We start from the raw sequence: 7,522 nt of genomic DNA on the forward strand, positions 1-7,522 counted from the left end.
TCATTTTTTTGTTTGATCAAGCATTTCAGTGGCAATATATATTTTTTTTATTCATTAAATTTGTAATTTGTACCTATGAGTGACGGAAAAAAAACCTATGAGTAAAAAAAATCGGAAAAATGGTTAACTTTGCAGGTCATCCTTACAACTTCTCGCTTCTTGAGCTCAGAAATTTAAAAATTATTTGACGAAATGACTTGAATGGAAATTTTTTAAATCGAAAATATCGGATCTATACATATATATCAAAATATTCGGATATATATCAAAGTATCGGATAGAATATATTGAAAATATGATGATCTTTTCGAACTCTGATTAGGGGCCTCCACTCCTTCGTTGCCCCGGGGCCTAAATCTAGGGATACCTCACTAGTGGTGCCTATGATGAAAAAATGAAAGGTAAAAGCAATATACAGTAGACTGACTGACCAGTGAATAAACATGTAAGTTCATTTTTAAAACTTCATAATGTCCTTAAAAGCCAGGGGCACAGTCCAAGGGAAAATGATACTGTTAATTTTTCTTTACCCTAAAATTAATCAGACTATTGTTTGGTAGAGTTGTGGACAAAATAACAGGGTGGCGACAGATCAGGGAAAAGTCAGGGAACTTTATTGATCAGGGAAATATTAGGGAATTTTGAAAAAATAATAAAAATTCAGGGAAAATTGATTAAATGCTGAATTTTTTTTTTAAATTTGCCTTGCAAAATTAAATACCCTTTTTTCCTGTGCATTTTCCGCCAATTGTTTGTTTTAAAAAAAAAGTAAAATTAGTGATGTGTGATTATACACTGATGCATATTTGTTCACCTTTTCTTCCTCAAGGTCAAAGTATTAAATCTTGTTATTAACCACAAAATAAACTTCCGAAGCTTCTGTGAATGTAAAGTTGTTTATTTTACTTAGCTTAAATTTTTCTGCCACGCCCTCCATGCTACGTAAAATAAGCAACCCTAGAGGAAAACCGGAAGCCGTCATTAATGACTTGGCTCCTTTGCTTTTACTCATTGTCTTGAAGTTATTAGTTCTGTAATCATGATTTCAAGAAAAAAATCTTTGTGCTTCTAAATTGATACTGCTAAAAGCTTAAAAGCTATTACTTGGCGTTTTCTGATCAATTGATAAAAGTGAGGCGACGATATTTTGAAATTAATAATTGTTTTTTTTTGCATTTCAATGTTGTTCATTACAAAAGATTTTTTCTTCGACTTATAATGAAATCATTCTAAATTGAGTTCCGTACTTACGTAAATATTTTTATTATTTTGTAATAGTTAAAATGCTGTATTCCTTCATTAAATCCTAAGTTTGTGATTAGAGAATAGCTCAATATGACTGGTTGTTAAAAGGTTTCAATTTGTTTTACATAAACATTTCTATTATTTACGTAAGTAAAACTGCATTACTTCTATACTTTTACTATTACTTGTTATTCTTGCAGCAACAATTATACGGCTTGAAAATTCAGTTTAAAATTATTTCCAAATAAACTTTTTAGTTTCATCATAATTAGATATGTTTTTAAGAGTGCTTTTAATAATTTTTTAGAATTCTTATGTTAACTGGATACTGGAAGTATTTGTTTTAGATTTCTCATAACATTTCTCTGTAGATAATTTAGTACACTATTTTTACTAAATAAGGAGCTTCTTTTCGGAATACATTTTTAATTAACAGCTTAAAACGTTTTAAATACTGCATTTTATTTAATATGCAATGGTTTTCAGGTAATGTAAAGGAAAGAAACCATTATCCATGGTAACGTAAATCAGGGAAATTCAGTGAACTTAATCAGGGAAAAGTCAGGGAACTTTTTTTTGCAGTTCTTGTCTCCACCCTGTAAACAATTTCAACTTTTGGACTTTTAAGTTCCTGACTCAGACTTCTTTATCCCAAAATTAGCTTTTAATCCACAGTACTGTTAAAAAATTGTGCAGCATTTGAATTGATAATTATTTTTATAAAATGGTGAACGTTTACAAGGAAGAAAAGGAAGTGACTTCTGCCGAGCAAAAACTTTCGAAACCTATTTTTTTTTTTTTTCATTTTTTAAAATTAACTAGCTGTGCCAAATTTACCTTACTTGTTTCTAAGTTTGCAAAAATGCAATGGGATCCCGTAATGATCGTAAATTGACGTCATTTTCCTCTTATGCTTTTTTTAAAAATTATAATTGATTTTGAGTAAATTAAAAGTTGCATTTATTTCTTCAGATCTTAAATATTTTTTCAATTAATGGATGAAATTTAGAATAATCAGTTTGTTGCACAGATTTTAGAAGTATGACAAAATAATTGGGGAAAGTTCCAAGAACTTTGTTTTCCTACTCTAAAAATATATATGATGTTTGATATTCCAAAAATAATTATAAGTACATTTAAAAAAAAAACTTCCTTTTGCATTTGGTAATTGAAATATCTTAAAACAGTGCTGTCATGGAAACATATAGGGCTATATCTGCAGAAATGAGTGTTTGAGATTTTGGAAGAAAGTTATTTTGGATATCATAAATAGGAAAATGTTGGAATTGGATTTTTTTTTTTTGTGTGTGTGTGTGTGCTTTATTTTCGGTGGAAACCAAATAAGCAAGCTTGCTCAATAAAGCTGAAGTACAATAGATGACAGGGATTTGCAGATGAGCAAATTAAGGGAAAACTTGCCCCTGAGCTTCCCACGGCAAAGAAATTCTTGATCTGTCCATATCTGTTTATCCTGAATTCAAATTTTTTGAATATAGTCAAAAAATGCTAATGACTTGAGTTGTAGTTGGGATAAGCCTTTCCTGGAAGCATCCTGAATGCCAGGCACAGCACAATGAACCACAGCATGCTGCCAGGTTAGGTTTGCCTGTGGTTGAAACAGAATTAATATGTAGCTATGTGAGAAAACAACAGCTGAATAAATCCAGTATTGCTCAACACTGTTGGGAATCAAATCATTCTTTTGATTTCAACTCTTATCAAATTATCCAAAAATGCCCCAATTCGTTGGATCTTGATTTTTGGGAATCTTTCCACATCCTGAGGAACCGTTCTAATTTAGTCAATGATCTTACTGCAATTCCCTTTTTTTCTTCTGTGTGGACTCCTTTGTTAAAATTTGTTTAGTTTCTCTATTATTTTTATGTATACGTCGTACATTTCTTACTTTTATTTTTTTTCATTTTTTGCTTTCTTGTTTGGTTTTGTGATTAACTAACTCCAATATAACGATTTTCCAATATGTTTATCCTTCACTCGGTTTTTTCCTGCATTTCTTCATTTGATACATTGCTTCCCCCCATACATAGTTCCCCCCCCCCCCCCCGCTGGTAAATTTATTCAGAGTGGTTTCATTTTTGGACTTTTTGCATTGTTTATGGGTTTTCTTGGAAAATTTATTACTTAAGTTTTCTCCTGATGGAATTATATAATAAATTTTGCCTTGGTGGCATTTTATCTTTTTTGTTTTGTTTAATTTCTTATTTTTTGGTATTTATACTATCTCCTTTTCCACCGTGTTGCTTTTCTTGCTTTTCATCCAGAAGCTCACACTTCTTTGCATTGAAAAAGGTGTTCCTTGTGACACCAAAACACGTGTCTGCAATAATTTGCAATTTTTGTGCTTCAAAACGTTGGATTATTGATTACTTTACAATTCGTATGTTTGAAAGTATTCTTAGAAAAACTATAAAGGAATTAATGTTATATTGCTAACAGCTCACCTTTTAATTGGTACATATAAATGTTTTTATATTGGGGAGAACTTTTTTAAAGTTTTATAAAAATAATTTCATTTAAAAAAAGGTACTTATTTTTGATTCACAACCTGCAGAGGCGTAGGAACTTGGTGGAAGTAGGGGGAGCTGGGACACATTACGCCGAAACCAGAAAATAATGTTTTTTATTGGGGGGGGGGAGGGGTGCACTTAAATTTTTCCCCATAAGAAATTAGCTTCGAAACTTCTCTTCTCTCTTTCCCAACAAAATGTTCAATTATATTTAATAAATACATTGTACATGGAGAGAATGAGGTGATAAAATTCTGGTTTTGAAAGGGGGTGGGTCAGTATTCGAAGATGAGTACGTAGAAATAGAGGGATTCTGGGGGACCCCCCCGTGAAAATTTCAAAATTCTTGTTTTAAAAACAAGCTTTCAAGTGAACTTTGGTAATTTTAAGGAAAGAAAAGTTTGAATAAACTTCCCTGAAAAATTTTCGAAATTAATGTCTAAAAAATGCGATTGTATACCATATTTATTGACGTTAGTGAAAATAGTACGACTCGAGGGATTGTCCTCGATCAGATTTTCAAACCGATTTACATCTCCCTCCCAATTTCTCGAATTTGAAGTTCCAAAATTGCAATTGAAGACAATGTTCAATGATGTCAGGGGAAAAGGCTGTACTAGGGCTCTACTCTGGTAATTTTTCAAAATTGTCCTAGAGAGCGTTCTTCGATGGTGTTATCAGAAAAGGTTCAGATGTTCCTTCTCCTTAGTTTTTTTTGAAATAGTAATCTTTCGCGTGTGGGGCGCCGTGGATGATATTTGTCAGCGCTAGGGGCAGGTCCCGACTAGCAAAATGTGAGGCCCTAGGCCCACAATAATTTCGGAACTCCCTGAAGGCTCTATTACTCGGTCGGAATGCATTTTGGGGAGCCCCAGAACTATGTAAATTATTTATCATGTGCATTCACAAATTCCCTTTGGGGCACTCGAAATTGTGACATGGTAAATTCGCTACTGGCAGAATTAATAAAAATTCTCTTTTAAGGAAGTTCTTTTCTAAATAAAAAGTCATTATTTTTTTATTATTACTTTTAAAAAAACATGAATTTTTTGTATAATTGTAATGCGGTATTTAGGCCCTCTTTAGGGACCCTAGCAATTTTTTGAAATTTAAATCCCAAAGAGGGAATATTATTTAATTTGCCATGTTGTTGGAGGGCAAGGTATTTAGGGACTCTCTTTAGGAAATTTTCAGGGAACCGAGCCCTGAAACAAATTTTGAGGAGCTCTGTAATAATTTTCAATGAAAGGGATGACTTCGGCAGTGTAGCATTTAGAAGACTCTCTTATTTTCTGAGAACTAGAAAAAGGGAAAATTATAAAAAAAAGGAGGGAACAAAACGTCAGAAATGTGTTAAAAGGAAGTGTTTGTTATATATTTTATTGTTCTGATAAATTTTAGTAAAAGTCTTTGAGAGAAACTATAAAATATTGTAGGAGTTTTTTTAATAAATGAAAAGTTACAATTTTGGCATGAAAATATATCTGTGAGTGATAAAAAATCGTAATACATATTAGGAAAGCAAAAAACATAAACTTCGTAAAGTATGTTCAAAATTTTTTCATTTCAGTAAACTCCCACCTTTTGAAACTGATTTTTGCGTAGTAACTGTTTTTACAACCATTGAAAGATTTTAAGAATATTATAATAATGAACATTTCACCGATTTTGATTTATGTGAATATTTGTTCCTGTAGTAGGTACCTTTAGTAGTCTTTGAATGATATTTAAGTTTGCAGTTTTATAACTTCATTTAAAAAAATCTATCACTGATGGTTTAAAATGAAATGAAGTAATGGGCACTTTTTAAAAAAAAATTTTTACCATGGGATGGTTCTAAAAATTGCTTTTTTACCACAGCATTGGTTTGCGTCCCCTAAAGTAATTTCTGAGTATGCCACTGATTTATGTTGTTTCTTTTGACAATATTTCCCATCAAAAAATGAATAAAAAATTTGTTTGAATAATATCTTATTTCCGGCACAAAGGGTTCTATCTGGCAACAGATTACTTTTTGGTTTCGATAGATCATCGAACAATGATATTTTTGCGATCTAATGGTACCTTTTGATCGAAACATAGAATTTAAACCCGAAATATACGTATGTTCACGCGGGGCAAAGCCCACTTTTCTGTAGCCGGTAGAATAGTTTGTGTTTAATTCTTTTATTTCTCCTCCGGGAATCAAGAGTAGTGTAAAAAGTGAAAAAAAGGGTGAAGGTGAACTCAAAAGTGCACTGACCACTCCGCCTGTCCGCTGCTGCTTTTGTTGCTTATTGTGTGGAAATTCTTAGAAAAGGCAGATCACATTTTTGAAATCAGGTTTGAGGTAAATAATGTACAACAGAAAGCTGCAGTGCGAGAAATTTTCCGGGGGAGCTGAGCCGGTCTGAAATATTCCAGGGCTTCTACGCCTATGACAACCTGCAAAATTCACAACCTATATTCTTAATGAAAAAAGGAATATTTTTCAAAGTTAATGATCAAATTTAATTTGCTCTTCATTTAAATCTTTAAGTCTTTCATTTAAGTCCTTAATTTTTTTGTCTTTGGAAGTTTATAGTGGAATATGAGTACAAAGTTTATGTGTCGTTGCTACACAAAATTCGAAAATTAATGCCGTTGACTTGAATATTTTGAAACCCTGTGTGTTGAAAAGATCCTGATTTATGCAGAGTACATGGTTTTAAGTAAGGTTCATAAAAATTATCTTTCAGCCTCTATGTTCTGTACTGGAAAAAACCACAAGATTTTTTCCTTCTTTCATATTTCGTTGTGCATATACCCCACCTTAGAATTTTGTGGATCCATTTCTCATTTATATATTTTGCAAAAAGTTCATGATAATAGCATTTTTGTAGGTACATTATTACTACAGTAAAATCTGTCTACAAGGATACTGTTGGGACCTAAAAAAATAGTGTTAGAGACAGGTTATCATTATAGACAGTTTGATTATTCATGCTGTCATTTTTCTGGGACCAAGAAAATTATCATTTTATGTACAGGTTTATTGTTATACATAGGTTTCACTGTACTAGGAATAGACCAATAGCAGTTAATTGGCTACTTATCGATTATTCGGCAGCCAAAATTACACTAAGGAGTTCTAATGCATCAGTTTCTCTATTTTTTTTTTTTCAATTTATAATTTGATTTTTGCACGCTTAGCTTGTTTATTTCTGACTGATGACTTATTTTATTCATTCTTTAAGCCAATTTTCTAATTGTTAGTAAATAACATTCTGTTAAGTAGACTCAAAAATTCAAATATTTTGTTAGTTGCCCACGATCAGAAGACACTTCTAACTTAGTAGCTTTTTTTTAATGTTTAGTAGCCACTTAATTCTGGACTTTTATTTTTCATGGAAGTCATAAGACAAGTATTGATGGTTATGGAGCTGTTCAAAAAGCACTTTTTTCTGCTCTAAAATGCTCAGAGACTATTAGGATCACTGCATTCAAAGCTGAAAGTCCTAGATTGTCAAATTCAACACATTTTGATAAATATCAAAAAGCCTTATTTTGTACAGGGGTCATGCAAGACACTTTTGAAGGGTTACAGATTAAAATATTTAAAAAAAAATAATTTGATAATTTTTTCACACTATCCACTCAAATCAGCAATCTATACATGATCATGTACTTTGCTTGAACAGGTTTTTTGTATTTGAATATAAACTGAAAAGAGTAAATTTGTACAAAAAAAGTCATGGGGTGAAAAGACATCTGAATTTTTTTCAATTTGC

This window comes from Uloborus diversus, chromosome 2 (genome assembly GCF_026930045.1).
Source record: "Uloborus diversus isolate 005 chromosome 2, Udiv.v.3.1, whole genome shotgun sequence".
Taxonomy (NCBI): Eukaryota; Metazoa; Arthropoda; class Arachnida; order Araneae; family Uloboridae; genus Uloborus; species Uloborus diversus.